The sequence below is a fragment of the Grammomys surdaster genome, unplaced genomic scaffold, assembly GCF_004785775.1.
Source record: "Grammomys surdaster isolate TR1022 unplaced genomic scaffold, NIH_TR_1.0 126450, whole genome shotgun sequence".
Classification (NCBI taxonomy): Eukaryota; Metazoa; Chordata; class Mammalia; order Rodentia; family Muridae; genus Grammomys; species Grammomys surdaster.
The window spans coordinates 18,900-35,318 of NW_021621242.1; the positions used below are offsets into that span (position 1 = coordinate 18,900).

The 16,419-nt window shown below is 43.3% G+C and overlaps 1 pseudogene; it reads left to right on the top strand.

Moving 5' to 3' along the window:
• The first annotated feature begins 10,254 nt into the window (after positions 1-10,254).
• LOC114614713 lies at positions 10,255-11,900 on the top strand (annotated as a pseudogene).
• Positions 11,901-16,419: the final 4,519 nt, after the last annotated feature.

Consider the following 16,419-nt stretch of genomic DNA (forward strand, 5'->3'; position numbering starts at 1 on the left):
TGATTCTTGATGTTGAGAGGAAGAGAGCAGTCACATGACTGTCTGAACCAAGCGGGCAGGCTTTGTGAGGGGTTCTGGCATCACTAGACTACTTCTGAGGACTTAGGGGAGGAGTTGCGGCCTGCACCCACACGTGCATTTTAGCACGTGACCGCAAGAACAGCAGTAACTGAGTAACAAATGTAGTCCGGTGATTGCAAGGCTTTTGCCTCAAGAAGTACGGAAGTACAAAAATCCAAGAACTCCTAATCTTCTGACAAAGGTGGCTGATAAAGTTGGGGAGTTGGGGAGTTGGAGAAGAGTTGCCTTGCAGAGGCGGAAGTAGGGGCGGGGTTGGGGAACAGACCCTGGATTCCATCAAAAGAACTGCAAATTAAAAAAAAAAAACCTTAAGCCCGACAACAGTGGTAGAAACCTGTAATCCTAGCACTAAGGCAGAGGCAGGCAGATCTCTGTGAGTTCCAGGCCAGCCTGGTCAACAAAACTAGTTCCAAGACAGCCAAGGCTACTTAAAGATACCATGTCTCAAAAAATTAAATTAAATTAAATTAAATTAAATTAAATTAAATTAAAACCAAACAATAAGATTAAGCATTAAAAATAGAAGAACTTAACAAATTTAAGATATGCATGTTACCAACAGAGACCATAGGCCTCAGTCAGCCACATAATTTTCTTTTCTCCATGATGGCAACATCCCTATGTACAACCATAAGATTTCATACTATCCGGATGTCTGGGAAGGGCTATATCAGCTCCTTGGCAGAATCTTCCAGTTTTGCCCACCAAACCTAGGAAAACAGCACTTACAAAATTATAGCCAGGGACCGAGGTCTAAGCCAACATTTCTTTAGATGATGCACACCTTCAAGGTCATAGGATGTCAATGGGTGTTCTGATCCATTACTAATTTATTCTCTTGACTTAAGGTCACTCACTGAAACTAAAGCCTAGCTGAAATCCAGAAGAATCCAAGACATCCCTCTGTATCTGACCTCTGACCTGCCCAGAGCTGGGATTTCAAGCCTGTGTGCGGCCACACCTAGCTTTCATCATGGCTTCTATTGATTCAAGCTCAGGTCCCCATGTTTTAGTAGCAAATGTTCTTACCCACTGAGCCACATTCCCTGTTTTGGGACCTATTCCTGAAGATGTTCTGGGACCTATTCCTGAAGAAGGGAGGAAACAGTAATAGAAACCATCACACAGAAGCATGACGCAGCCAGAGAGCTCTGCATTGGGTTGACGGCCTTCTGAGGGCTTTGGGTCACAGCAGCAGTTTGCCTGTTCCAGCAAAACTTGGGTTTCTGTAGAATTCTGTAGCATTAAATTCCTAAGATGTGGTCAAGTGAGCAGAGTGTAAAACTTAACCCCTAACTGAGAATCAGACCATATCCAAAATCGGGACAACTGTAGCAGATGAAAGTTCCCTTTTCCCCTCCATACTGGCTAAGTTCTGAACATAGAGCCCCTGGGAGGGACAGTGGAGTCTAGAGCTAGGGGGCATTCAATGAAGACTTTGGTTCAGGCAAACACCTAGGTAAGAAATAGTCAGTGACTGGGAAGTACAGACTGCTTGAAAGCTTTGGAGTACAAGGCTTTTCCATCAGACGGCCCTGGTTATCACATAAACAGTATCTACTTAACTTATCAGCCTTGTGTGAGCTGTGCAGGGTTGAAGTGGTTGGGAAATCTGATGCTTTTGCAGGACTGACTCTGAGTCAACTCCGTTGCTCTCTCTACTGGAGCACAGACTGCTGAGTCATGTATCTTTTTACAGAGATGCCAGAGATGCTGAGGGGCAGAAAAATCCCTCTGCTAAGGCCAAGCTCTTTCCCGTTTGCTTGTCTACCTACATTCCATGTGGTTTCTGTGACCATCTAAATGCCAGGCAGTCCAAAGCGGGTGACGTTTTATTCGTAGTTCCAAATGGACTGGCTCAGGAGCCCACAGGTTACTGTCCGTATTAGTCAGGGCTCTCTAGAGTCACAGAACTCATGGATAATCCCTATACAGTAAGAGAATTTGTTGTTGACTTACAGTCTGTAGTCCAACTCCCCAACAATGGTCAGCAGCAGCTGTGAACGGAAGTCCCAGGATCCAGCAGTTCCTCAGTCCCACAAGGCAAGCAGGCGAAGAAGAGTGAGCCTTCCTTCTTCCAGTGTCCTTATGTAGGTCTCCAGCAGTAGGTGTGGCCTAGACTAAATGGGTGTACCATCACGCATGGATCTGGAACTTACTTTGTCCCAGATGATTTTGAACTCTTGCCTTAGTCTCCTGGGAGTCATAGCCACTATGCCTCAAGATCTCCAGGCCAAGGTCCAGGTCAGAAACTTGTATTTCCCAGTCTCAAGATCTGGATCACAGGTGAGCCTTCCAATTCTGGTTTGCATTTCATTCCATATATAGTCAAGTTGACAACCAGGAAGAGCCACTACACTGTCACTCAAAGGCCTTTAGCTCATGCTTCTGTAGATCCTGTGAATATCTACTTCACTATGAGACACCAAAGTCTGACACAAAATCAATCTCAGAGAAAAGCTGTCCTACTGATTAGGTGACTGGGGACAGAGGCCCTTTATCTACTCTAGGTCCATCACAATAGAGTCCCTGTCCTCATATCTTAGGGATTCTCCCAGAAAGGTCCTGTTCTCTGTCTGTGATCCCAACCCCACAGTCACAATATCTTTTCTTCCTGTTTCTTTACAAAACAGTAACAACTCATTTGTATTGAGGTGACTCCTAATTCCAAGGGGGTGGGGGAAGGCTAGAGGCATGCCATATGAGCAGAGAAGCACTGGGAGGATTGACGTTCCTTGGAGCAATCCCATTCCCACTCCCACCCCCAGGGCTGCACTTTAACCTAATTTTCTTAGACTCTGCATCCTCATAGGATCACTAGGTCAGCTTCTCAGAGCCAGAAGGGTCTGAAAGACCACTGGATCTTTCAGATAAGAGCATTCTCTAAGTCCCCTCTTCCTGTCTTAACCTGTTCCTCCAGTCTCAGCTACTGCCTGCTCCTTTAGCCCCTCAGTGCACTGCCTGAGCTCTCTCCTGAAAAATTGTTCAATCCAAAGGACAGCTTGTATACTTTCCATCTTTGGGGTACACCAAGATTATACCACACCCACCCCAAGGGGCAGTGATACAGCATAAAGGAGGCTCCACGGGTCATGTCCCTGGTGCAGTTTGGCTTTGTCAGCTGACTAGAAAGTTTCTTTCATGTCCTGTCCAGTTGGATCTTCCCAGCTTGGATCATGTAGGAATAAAATGGGGTACATGGCTGACTATTCCCCATCCCACTGCTACCTTGATCACAGGCTCTGTGTGGATAAGGACTGAAGGATAAGGACAAGCACTGGAGCAGAGGTAGTGAGGGCAGCAGGAGCCATATCCCCATATCCTGCTGCTGCTTGACATTGTCAGCCAGTGTGTTTTCCTAAATATAGCTCTGCAATAGAAGCCTCCCTAGCAGAGACAAGAAGCGGAGGAAGGGGGAGAAAGATGGCTATTGTACCACTCTCTCACACAACCTAAAGTGATCTTCAAAATACCAGCTGGGACTGCTCTCTAAAGATTACCACAGCCTGGCTTGGCCAGTGTTGATGTTCTCTCTCTGGAAGAAGTGGTTAGGGAGGATAATGGGACCCTCACCTGAGTACTCAACTGCCCCTCCCAGATCTTTATACGCAGTCTAGCTCCTCTAATTGCAGGTAGCAATTAGATCTCTTGGCAGGCCTGGAGTGTATGGTTGGGGAAGGATGAGAGGGGAGACTAGGAGAGGACACTCCAGGTATACAGCCATGGTAGTGGAGGCAGGGATGTGATGACAGGGTTCATCCATTCTACCTTTGTTACCTGATTCAAAGGGCTATTTGGGTGACCTCTGGGTAACTTTCCTATGGTGGTTTGAATCAGAATGGACTCCCTTGGCCCGTGGTTGATGGACTATCTAACAGGAAGGATTAGGAGGTATGATCTTGTTGAAGAAAGTGTGTCACTTTGAGGTTTCAAAAATCAAGCCACTTCTCCCTCTCTGCCTGCTGCCTGCTGCCTGCTGCCTGCTGCCTGCTTCCTGTGGATAAGATGTAATGTCTCAGCTACTGCTCTAGCCCCATACCTGCCTGCCTGATGCCATGCTCCCCACCATGATGTCCATAGACTCAGCCTCTGAAACTATAAACAAGCTCCCAATTAACTTCTTTTATAAATTGCCTTGCTCATACCGTCTGTAAGTAGCAATAGAACAGTAACTAAGACATTTTCCCCTACCTGTGTCATCAAGACTGGCCTAGAGAATTCTTCCTAGCCTGTCTGACTAACTGAGTTGCAAAACACTGAGGTGGGGATCAAAGATCAAGGCAAGACTATTCAGCTAAATGGCCTGGGGCTCCTTAAGGTTTACACTTACAGGATCCAGTTGTAGAGACAGATGATCCTGACTCTTGGGCATGGCTGTCAAGTCCTTTACTGTTCCATGGTTATTAAGAGACACCATGTCCAAGACAATTATAGAAAAAACCGTTTAATTGTGAACTTGTGTACAATTTTAGAGGGTTAGTCCATTATCATCATTGCAAGAAGCAAGCATGGCAACATACAGGCAGGAGCTGGAGCAGAAGCTGAGAACCACCTCCTGGTCCACAGAAAGCAACAATGGGCTTTTGAAACCTCAAAGCCCATCCCCTAGTGATACACTTCCTCTAATAAAACCACATCTAATCCTTCTCAAATAGTGCTTCTCTCTGATGACTAAGCATTCAAATATATGGGCTTGTGGAGCTTTTTCTTATATAAACAACCTCACACATTTTCTTGGAATGTAATCTAATGAAACAACTATGGAAATCAGTTTGGAGGTGTAGGAGGAGCTAAGGTGGGAGGAGTAAAGAGAGGAAGAGGAGGAGTTGGGAGAGGAAGAGAAAAAAGGAAGAGGAGGAGCTAAAGAGGGCAGAGATGTAGGAGGATGGAAAGCTGCCATGCAGGTATGGAGAGCCGTGCGAGTAACTACTTTTATTTAGCTAATTGGGAAACAACTCTCTTTGTATGAGCATATGGTTATTGAGCTTTACCAAACATATAAAGCCTTTGATTAATCTATAAGAATTAGAGTCTCATTCTCTTACTGGGCCTGCATGGATGGTGGAATGGTCTGGGCAATGGCCTGCCTTGTGGAGACAGCATGGAAGATTGGCAGAGCTATCTCTCATGCTGGCATCTCATGGGTGGCAGGGCTGGTGTTTCTGGCGGGCTGTTTCTAGCTGCTGTGTGCACGTGGCCTCAGGTCGAGAAACATGGCAGCTGAGCTAGGCAGAGCCGCTGCAGCTTAGATAGTCAGGTGAACCAGAGGCCAGCTTTAAATAATTACAACAACAAAGTGGCACACCAATTTTGCGCATGAATTCACTAGAGATTTAAGTCTACTCACCTGAGAGTAAAAGTTGTATATTTTTTTTTTAGAAAGTGAGAGTGACTGATTGGCGCTGATAGTAGTCATGTGACTCTTAGCACATGAAACCTGAAGAAAAAACTGCAGCTGAACTCCCCAGCTGTGGTGAAACACAAGTTGCTTTTTGTTAGGAAAAGAAGAAAGTAGCTGACTCTAGAGTAGAGAGTACAGTGTCTGTGAATTAAAATAAAGATGATTTGTTTTTAGAAAAGATTTATAAACAGATTTATCTGAATCATGTGGGGATTATCGCCTGTGGTTTGGAACTTAGATAGGGAAAATTGTCACTGGCTCTAGAGTAGAGAGTACAGTGTATAAGTGGAAGCTGCTCTGGAGTACAGAGCCAAACAGATAGATGGTATAAATACAAAACTGTTCTAGGCAGAAGGCCAAACAGAAAGATAGTGTAAATCAGGTGTATTCAAATGATATAAAGTTATATTGCCTCACAGGAGACTCGGAGTTCTCTCTAACTTGGGCCCCACGGGAATTCTGGGTTCACTTCCTGCTTGGCCAAAATAGGGAAAGCCTAAGAATAGGCACATACAGTACTTTAGTTAAGATAGGGAAAATTGTCACTGACTCTAGAGTAGAGAGTACAGTGTATAGAGACTGTTTTGGCAGAGAGCCAAACAGAAAGATACCGTAGATCAGGCGTATTCAGAAGATATAAAGTTATATTGCCTCACAGGAGACTCAGGTTCTGTCTAACGTGGGCCCCACAGGAATTCTGAGTTCTTTTCCTGATTGGCAAAATAGGGAAGGCCTACAGAATAGGCACATACAGTATTTTAGTTATTAAGTTGATTTTATTTTCAAGATGGGTGTGATTTTCAGTTTTGTGATTCTATTTTTCCTCTGGGAAAGAGGTCAAGATAAAGGTTTTTCTGGTTACTGGCTCAAGGGTATTCTGTTCAGGGAAAAAGATTTTGTCTGTGTCTTTTCAGAAGAGATGATTAAGATTATCTCTGCCTTTCAGAATTATATGGATTAGACATGACAGAGGAAGGCCACCAGAATACTAGATTCCAGAATTCAAACAAAAAATTATCTTGATACTAAAATATGTTTTGAGAATTGTATATTGCAGAATACACAGCCTTGGTGTATCTACTCATCAAGCAAGCTGAGCAGACTTGCTCAAACCTCTGATGTCCTGGAATCTCAGCTGAATGCAATGAAGACACAGACGTCAGAGGCTTATTAATTTACTCTCCACCCCCTTCTAATTATCTCAACGCCCATAATCAGTTTGAAGAAGTTAATGAAGAGTCAGTGCCCTATTCCCTGAGCTTGGGAACTGAAGTGGTTAATATTAGGCTGGCTTTCTAGGGAAAAGTAATGGTTTTATTGGAACAGGGAGGAATAGCTAGGATTTATTGCATAGCCATAACGTATTGGTAGAAATCTGTATAATTGTTATTAAGCTGAAGTTATAATTTCTCAAATGGTAAAAATAAATTTACTTTGATTTCAAATTTAAGGTTTTCATTGGTATGACTTTCTTATTGATATAGAAGTGAGATTAATATTGTTACTTTTGTAGGCATTGTGCCTATGTAACACATTTATGAATACAAGGCTTAGGCCCAGTCCTTCTTTAACTTTTTAAAAATTGATTTGAGATGGTTAGCCTGTGATTTAAGGGCCTATAACAATTGCATGGCTCTGAGTTTACTATTAGGGTGTTTTCTAGATTTTAATTAGAAATAGCAGAAAGGAGCTAACAGACAACAGTCCAGATTGCTTTACATAGATACTTGGTTTTCAAAAACATCAGAAGTCCACAAAATTGATGTTATAAGCATTCCTGTATAAACGTTCATTTTATTAGAGACCTGTCTGCTCCTGACAGCTTCCCTGTCTTGGATTCTAAGAAGAAATTGAGCATCTTTGGAGTTATTCCAGTTGTGGTGAGATAGCCACTAGGCAAGAATTGCCTCTTTTCATCTACAGAAAAATGACTGTCCAGAAAAAGGACACACTTGTGGAATAGTCAACTGATTGTATCTGCCAAGACAGAGTAATCAGCCCTTAAAAATTCTGCATTACTAGGTCTGTCAGATGATCCTGGGCCAGAAGGCTGAAAATCAGATACTCCAACGTTTTCAGGTTTAGGGACTGTCCTGGTGTTCAGCAGTCTCTAAAAATTGGCTAAGTTTTAGAAGCTATGCTTGGTGCTTTCCAGGATTTCAGTTAATTCAGTCATTCTGGATTTCTGACAGGGTTGAAGACTTACAGTCTCATAGCCAACCCAGGCTATTTACTTTGAGATAATAGATTTGAGAGGATGGTTTTCAGCTGACATTCATTCAAAAGTTAGGTTTAGAATGAAATCTTTTAGTTAGGAGAGATGGCAGAGGTTCTGTTTAGTCAAGAAAATGATGGACTGGGTATTAGGTCTATCTTGTACCTTACTGATACAAACTGGTGTAGTTATGCTCTATTGTATTTTGAGAGAAAGTTTTTTTTCTTTTATTTTAACAGAAAGGGTGATATGTAGCAGAAGCTAAGGGGGGAGGAATAAGGAGAGGAAGAGGAGGAGTTGGGAGAGGAAGAGTAAAAAGGAAGAGGAGGAGCTAAAGAGGGCAGAGATGTAGGAGGATGGAAAGCTGCCATGCAGGTATGGAGAGCCGTGCGAGTAACTACTTTTATTTAGCTAATTGGGAAACAACTCTCTTTGTATGAGCATATGGTTATTGAGCTTTACCAAACATATAAAGCCTTTGATTAATCTATAAGAATTAGAGTCTCATTCTCTTACTGGGCCTGCATGGATGGTGGAATGGTCTGGGCAATGGCCTGCCTTGTGGAGACAGCATGGAAGATTGGCAGGGCCATCTCATGCTGGCATCTCATGGGTGGCAGGGCTGGTGTTTCTGGTGGGCTGTTTCTAGCTGCTGTGTGCACCTAGCCTCTGGCCGAGAAACATGGCAGCTGAGCTAGGCAGAGCCTCTATAGCTTAGATAGTCGGCATGGCCAGTGGCCACTTTAAATAATTAACTACAACATGGAGGTTTCTCAAAAACCTAGGAATAGATCTACAATATAAACTAGGTGTACCACTCTTCGGCATATACTCAGGGACTTTTATATCTTATTATAGAGGCAATTTTTCATACATATGCATTGCATGCAATTTTTCATACATATGCACATTATCAAGGGCATGGAATCATCCTAGATGTCTATCAACTGATGAATATATTATGAAAATTTCCAAGCGGTAAAGACAAGTGAAATGAAATTTGCAGTTAGATGGATATAACTGGAAAACTACAGTAAGTGCAGTTGCTCAACTTCCAAATAACAAATAACTTACATTCTTTCTCATCTGAGGGACCTATTTTCAAATTACTTATATATACAGAGTCTACTTGCGGAAACTAACAAAATAGAAACAGGTCATTGACAAGGGTGATGCACTTAATGATACAGATAATAGGATATTGGTAAAATTTTTAAAAAAGAAGAGAATACTGGAAGCAGAAGGGTTTGTGTAGATAGTAGAATGATGGTAATGGCTAAATAATGGGACCAAGGAAAGATGCAATCCAAGTATGCTGGTTAGGTTATCAATTAGAGTTGCCACAGCTAGAGTCAAATTCGAAGAGAAATCTCAATCTGATTGGCCTGCAGGTAAGCCTGTGAAAGGTTTTCTTGATTAAAGACTGAAACAAGAGGAGCAACCCTTCTGTGAGCAGTGTCACCCCTCAATAAGAAGCCTTGAATTGTGTAAGAAAGCAGGCTGAACAAGCTATGAAGAGCAAAGGACTAAACAGTGGTTCTCTGTGGCCCCTGCCTCATTTCCTTTCTGCAATCTTCTACCTTCAAGTCAGTGCTTTGAGTTGCTGTCCTGTCTTTCCTTCTTGATGGACTGTGATTGGCATTTGCAAGTCAAATAACCCTTTCCTCCTCAAGTTTCTTTCTACCATGCTGTTTATAATCACAGAAATAGAAAGCAAACAAACACAAAAATTGATGCCTTAGACTGTGCTATTGCTGTGACAATTTTGTTTTTGGATTGTGAAAGTGTTTAGAACCTGTGTTGGAAAATCCATTAGTGCTCAGAGATTACTTGTGTGTTTGGAAACTTGGAAGATAAGAATGGGGACAGCAATAGAGACAATGAGGTCCTGACTTGTGAAGTTTCACAGGTAATCTTGAGAGTCTTTCAAAGGTTTGAATCAAATGATACTTTGTATTAATATTCTATAGTTTCTGGAAAATTTGAGATGAAGAATTGGCTGTTATTAACAAGAGATGAGCACTACTGAAGTGAATTCTTTGCTTTACTGGGATGATACATAGTGGTTATCTGAAGATGAAATAAATCAGTTGTGACTAAGAAGAACCCAGCATCATTGGAAAGAAATATTCTAAGTATTTTTTTCAGTGTCAGCCCACAGAAGCTATGACCCAGTGGGGTTTCAAGACTGCATCTCAAGCTGGAAGCCAAATGTAGTAATGCAACAGTCTCCCATATAGCACTAGTTTCTGGTGACATTAAAGTTATCAAATAGGGTGGCAGCGGAAGGGCTGAGCAGAGGCAGCTCACCTGGCGGGGCAGCCATTCATTGAGAAGTCCAGGAGATTTTAAAGCCTAAGTTAGACCTCAAAGAGAACTTTCTCTTTGGGACTAGAAGAGCTCATCTTTTGCAAGGGTTTATGGGATGCTTCATTTGTCCTCATTCCAGGCTTCCCAGAAGTCTAAAGCTTCTCAGGTCAGCCAAGGAGCTTCTCCCTGACCTCCTCCTGGCTTCTCCCCTGCAGGTGCCTGGCTGCAGCAAGCCATGCTCTGAGCCATGTCCAGGCCCGGATAGTCCTGCCCATTGTCTGGGCCTCCACACTTTGGGCCCTGGGAGAGGCCAACAGAGTTATTCCTGAAAATGAATGAAGAGCGATCCCAGCCCTGACCAGGCCGTCACACCCGGAGACCAGATCCAAAGGACTCTGGCCACCACGGGCAGTGCCAGAGAGTATCGCCTTCTTTTCAGGCTCTGCATAACCAGCCAAGAGCCCCCAACCTGCTGCCTCCTCTGGCGCCCCTGGGGTTGGGACTGGTGTAGGACTGCTATCTGATTCTGCCTCTGCAGAGATTGCCTGTAGCGCTGTGGGGCTTGTGTGCTGGGCTGCAGCCCCTGCTTCTCTGCTGGAGATCCCCATTGAAGGGTCTGCCGAAGCCACCTGGGCCAAGGAACACAACTGTGTCCCCCATCCCAGACAGTGCACACACACACACACACACACACACCAGCCGCCTGGATGGCCAGAGGTTCAAGACCAGCATGGGCAGCAGCTTCAGCTACCCTGATATTAAGTTCAAGAGCATCCCTGTCTACCCCTACTGCCATGCTACCTCCCCAGTCCCTGACGTGGACTTCTGCTGCAAGGAGCCCCTTGCTTGCTTAGCACCTTCACCAGCAGCCCCCGTGGCTCAGAGGAGTACTGCTCCTTCCACAAATCAGACCTGGACCTGCTGGAGATGGGCAGTGGCTCCATGTTGAGAGCCGGGAGACTGACATGCTTATTTTTAAGAAGCTGACAGAGCTGTTTAGTTTACACCAGATTGACAAGCTGGCCAAGTGCACATCGGACACTGTGATCCTGGAGAAGACCAGCAAGTTCTCAGACCTGATCAGCAGCATCACACAGGACTACCACCTGGATGAGCAAGATGCCAAGGGCCCCCTGGAGCGAGGCATCATCTGCATCAGTGCCCAAAAAAGCCACTCTGCCCACAGACCTCCTAGGGGCACTCAGCCACCTGCTGCTGCCCCTGACAGTGTCTATGAGACCATGATGGGCTCTGGTCTCAGCCAGGACAAACTGACAGTGCAGATCTGCCAGGAGACAACTGCAGATGCCATCTCCAGAAAGCTGAGGCAATATGGAGTCCCAGGTGTGGTCCTGATCTGACCAGAAGGTGGGAAACTACATTAGGTGCCCCATCAGATGACCTTCCAGCTTCTTTTCAGGTTGGTTGAGGTTGGGATCAGAAATGGAAAAAAGCCTGAGAGACTTTGTACCCACTGCAACCGTGGAAACTGGCTTAAATGGGGGTTCCTAGAATACAGCTAGAAGTGATCTGGGGAGTAAGGTGGTCAGAAGGCCATCCAGCATGCATCTACACACGCTCCCTATATGATCTCTACCGCTGTCCTCTGGGCCTTTACAACCCCTAGGAGCAAGGTCATTACCCCTTTTACAGACAACAGCTGGAGTTTCAACATCTGAGTGGGTTGCCAGGCTGTTATGGCTGAGAAGGCTTAAGCCCTGCTCTTTCATTTCAGCAGGCTTCTCCCTGGCTGTAGACCCTGGATGAGCTCCTTCCCCTCTCTGATCCTCCTGCTTCCTCCTCCAACCAGGGTACTCAGCCAGCCAAGACTCATCATTTCAGGGCATGAACACAGAATCTTCAGGGGCACCGCTGCTGCAGGTGTACTGCTAACTCCTACTGGCCCAGCAGTCACAGCCCCTCTTGGAAGAAGCATAGCCAGTGGAGGAGAGGAACCCGGACCTCTGTGTTGAGGCCAGACTCTGAGCCCATAGGTAGTGACCTCTCTGGCTTCTGCTTTTGTTGAATGATCTTAGACCATATACATTTCATGGGGCCATGTTGCCCACATCCTTCGCTCTCCAGTTGGACTGACTGCTGGCTGGGCCTGTTTCTTCCTACCACCAGAAAGCAAAGCCTTGGGAAGTAGTTCCTCAGTTCCATTCCCATGTTACCCTAAGCAATTATGGGAACTAAATAGGTTGGTCAGGTTGGGGACAGCATGGTCTCTGTGATTCTGTGGGCAGTGCACACTTGCTATAATGATAAGCAGTTTGAACAAAATAAAGTTATAAAATAGAAATGGCTCATGAAGAGTACCTAACGTTTCACATTTTGAGAGGTCAACAGAGGTCATTGGTAAAAGTGCAGCTTCAGTTACAATGGATGCCCCAGTATTAAAAGGATCATGTTTAAGACTTGTCATCATGTGGCAGGATTAGGGTCCCTGAATAGAAGCCAGGAGAGGCTATTGGTGAAAGTATAGCCTCAGTTGCAATGGAGAACCTAGGACATTGGAGATGCTAGTACTGTACATTATTCACCAAGGACAGCAGCAGAGGTCCTGTAGAGCCAGCCAGAGCCCATGAGACATGCTACATGACAAAGACAAAAAATGGAACTTCCCAAGACTCTTGGAGGAATGTGAATAAAGTCCAGACACTGAATACTGAATGGTTTACAGTGCTGGAGTTTGGATTTGCTTTAACTTGATTGCAACACTGCCATTATCTTTTGCAATAAAAAGTATGTAACTTATTTTTTATTGGATATTTTATTTATTTACAACACAGATGTCATCCTCTGTCCCCATTTCCCCTCCCTAGAAACCCCTAGACCACCCCCCTCCTCCTTTATTCTTTTATACCATTTTGATTACATGCATGTATTAAGGTTAGTTCTAAGTTCTAGCAAAACAATAGATGCAAATAGTTAAGGAACAAGCAAGACAATAAACACAAATAGTCAAAGAACAAGCAAGGCATTAAACCCAATTCTGTGAACACTTCCATGATCACTGTTTCTAAGGGCTTATCAGGATGATCAAAATATCTGAGCCTACTTCCCTGTCCTAGCCCAAGGACATTTTCATGTCTGAAGCCTACTTCCTTGTTCTAGCCTAAGATTTAGGTTCCTGTCTGAAAATACTTTTTTGTTCTAACCTATTATTTAGGTTTCTGTCTGAGATTACGTCTTTGTTGTAGCCTATGATTTAGATTCCTACCTGAGATTACTTCGTTGTTCTAGCCTAGTATTTAAGTTCCTACCTGAGATTACTCCTTTGTTCTAGCTTAGGATTCAGATTCTACCTGAAACTACTTCTTTGTTCTAGCCTAATGTCAGATTCCTGCCTGAAGCCTACTTCCTTGTCTTTGGCCTATGTCAGATTCTTGCTGAGCAACCCCAAAGGCTTTCTGCCTCTCCCACTTTTTTATTTCATTAATAAGACTGAACTTGTCTTGGGTCATCCTGACAATACCTTCCTTACTTGTCATCGAATATGCATAATCAAAAGTATTGCACTTTTTCCTTGGGTTGGTAAGGTTCTGCACAGAATCTTATCCATCCTTGGCTTGCCAGCCTGTTAATTTAATAACTTTGGGGGCGCATTTTCAGGTTCAAGCCATGTACTTGGCTGCCAACATGTTGATGTCATTGAACAAAATCTTTAACACAATGGGCAGGAATAAAAGTATTCCCAGGACAAAAAGAGCTAGCATTATCAGGCTATATATGCCATTTTTGAGGCTTGACCAAAATAGAAATACTGACTTTGGGTCACGGGTAATTTTATCTGCAGTATCTGCCTCATCAACACTCAGCAGAGCAGCATTCTTGAAATTCATAAGCTTGCTATGTATCATTAAAAAAAAACCCAGAGAGGTGTTAGAATTATGCCAAATACACAGCATGTGTCATTAAACTTCTTCCTAATTCTGATGACTACTAGTGTAAACTGTAGAACTAACATGAATCCAATGGTATTTGGCATGACACTCAAGATGGCTCCTTACCCTTAAATTCTGAACCTCCTTCCAGTAATTTGAAAAGGATAAAGAGCATCAATCCATTCTTCAAATGACTATCTAAATCATCTTGTATATGCAATATATTAGTAACATTTTTTTTGCTAAATGATTAACAAAAGTAGCTGTCTTAACTTCTTGTGTCACAGCATTAGAGAAGCAGTGTTGATAGCAATTAATGTAATTAAAGCTTTTATACCAGCAATAATCGAGCCCACTATCCTCTTGCTTCTGCTTAAAGCATGACTCATTTCTTCCAATACTTGCAAGCTATTTTTAGAATACCAAGGTTCTGTGATACTCAGGGCACTAAATCAAAAGCTGGTTGATAGACCTCCATAATTGATATGCCAGATTTCAAAACAAAACACAAACACAATTAGAAGGTATACAATCAATGAAACTCACATTAAATACTGTAGAAGAAACAAAAGTATTTTTAACTTGACAATTAAAAGAGCCTTAACACATGTGCTAACACCTGTTTGAAATCCAGATCCTGCCCCAACTTTATCTCTTTCTAACAGAACATAGGGAACTGCAGCTAATTTCCATATATGTCTCTGAAAATGTCCAGAACCAGACTTCCAAATGAAGACTGTTATTTCCAATATTTGATTGATTTCTAGACCAGTCCATGATTGAGTCTGAATAACTGATCACATTTAATAACAATACAAGAGGCATTATAACGTTTCTTTTGATTCTCTGTTCCACAAAGTCTAAGAACTTGAGGCAAGGCAGCTTTTCCCATCAGGGGTGTAGTTAACCAATGATGTCCCAGGAAATTATGTCCAATACAGTTTCCCAGTCACCATTGTCAGGGCACTTAGCAAACTCACAGGTCAGCATCATTCTTTGTCCTGGCATCAGCATGTCTCACCAATCTCTCTGGGGGCCACCATGCTCCTTCTGCATCCTGCAGAAAAAAAAAACACAAACATGCCCTCTTCCCCATATTTAATACCTGATCAGGATCATGCCTTGTGCCAGTAAGTGAATCCTTCCCTTTCACCTATGCATAAGTATGCCTAGTTGTAGAGTGCCATAAACACTCAGCAGAAAGTTCCTTGGCATCCAATTTAAAAAAAAACAAACTTGAAAATAAAAAATAAAAAGAATATGATTTAAATAAACTTGTGGAGTACAGGGATATATCTCCCCCTTTTCTATTTTATGAAGATATTGTTTTAAAGTTCCATGGGCCCATTCTACAGTCTCTTGTCCTTGACAGTAATAAGGAATCCCCTTAATATGGGTAATGTTAAATTGCTGCTAAAGAGTCTCAAATGTTGAGCTTCATGTGGGTTTTCATGAGTTATGTCTTGGGTATTGTGAGCTTTTGAGCTAATATCCACTTATCAGTGAGTGCATACCATGTGTGTTCTTTTGAGATTGGGTTACCTCACTCAGGACGATATTTTCTAGTTCCATACATTTCCCTAAGAATTTCTCGAATTCATTGTTTTTAATAGCTGAATAATACTCCATTGTGTAAATGTACCACGTTTTTTGAATCCATTCCTCTGTTGAAGGACATCTGGATTCTCTCCAGCTCCTGGCTATTATAAATAAGAACATTGCAGCGCGCAGCCTCGCCGATAAGGAGAACGCCACACTCAGGATTCTTCTGACAGCAGTTTATTGTACAGCTCTTTTAGATGGCAGTGAAGCGAGGGACCCCAAGCCTCAAAAACCTGTGGCTTATATAGAGCCTTAGGAGATGTGCCACACACTCATTGGCTCCCATGATATCGCCAAATTAACATACTAGTTTTCGAGCCTTGCGCAGGCACACAATCAAGCAAAGCTCAAAAGAAGAACCAGGAAGCAGGAAACCGGCGCCATCTTCTAATGGCAAATGCGGCTCCTAACAGAACATAGTGGAGCATATGTCCTTGTTATACGTTGGAGCATCTTTTGGGTATATGCCCAGGAGTGGTATAGCTGGATCCTCAGGTAATGCTATGTCCAATTTTCTGAGGAACCACCAGACTGATTTCCAAAGTGGCTGTACAAGCTTACAATCCCACCAACAATGGAGGACTGTTCCTTGTTTTCCACATACACGCCAGCATCTGCTGTCATCTGAGTTTTTAATCTTAGCCATTCTGACCGGTGTGAGGTGGAATCTCAGGATTGTACCCCTTCATGGTAAAAAGTCTTGGAAAGATCAGGAATCCAAGGCCCATACCTAAACTGTAAAAGCAATATACATCAAACCAGTAGACGACATCAACCTAATGGAGAGAAACTTGAAGCAATCTCACTAAAATCAGGGACTAGACCAAGCTGCCCACTCTCTCCCTATCTATTCAATATAGTATTCAAAGTCCTAGCCAGAGCAATTAGACAACAAAAGGAGAACAAAGGGATAAAAATTGGAA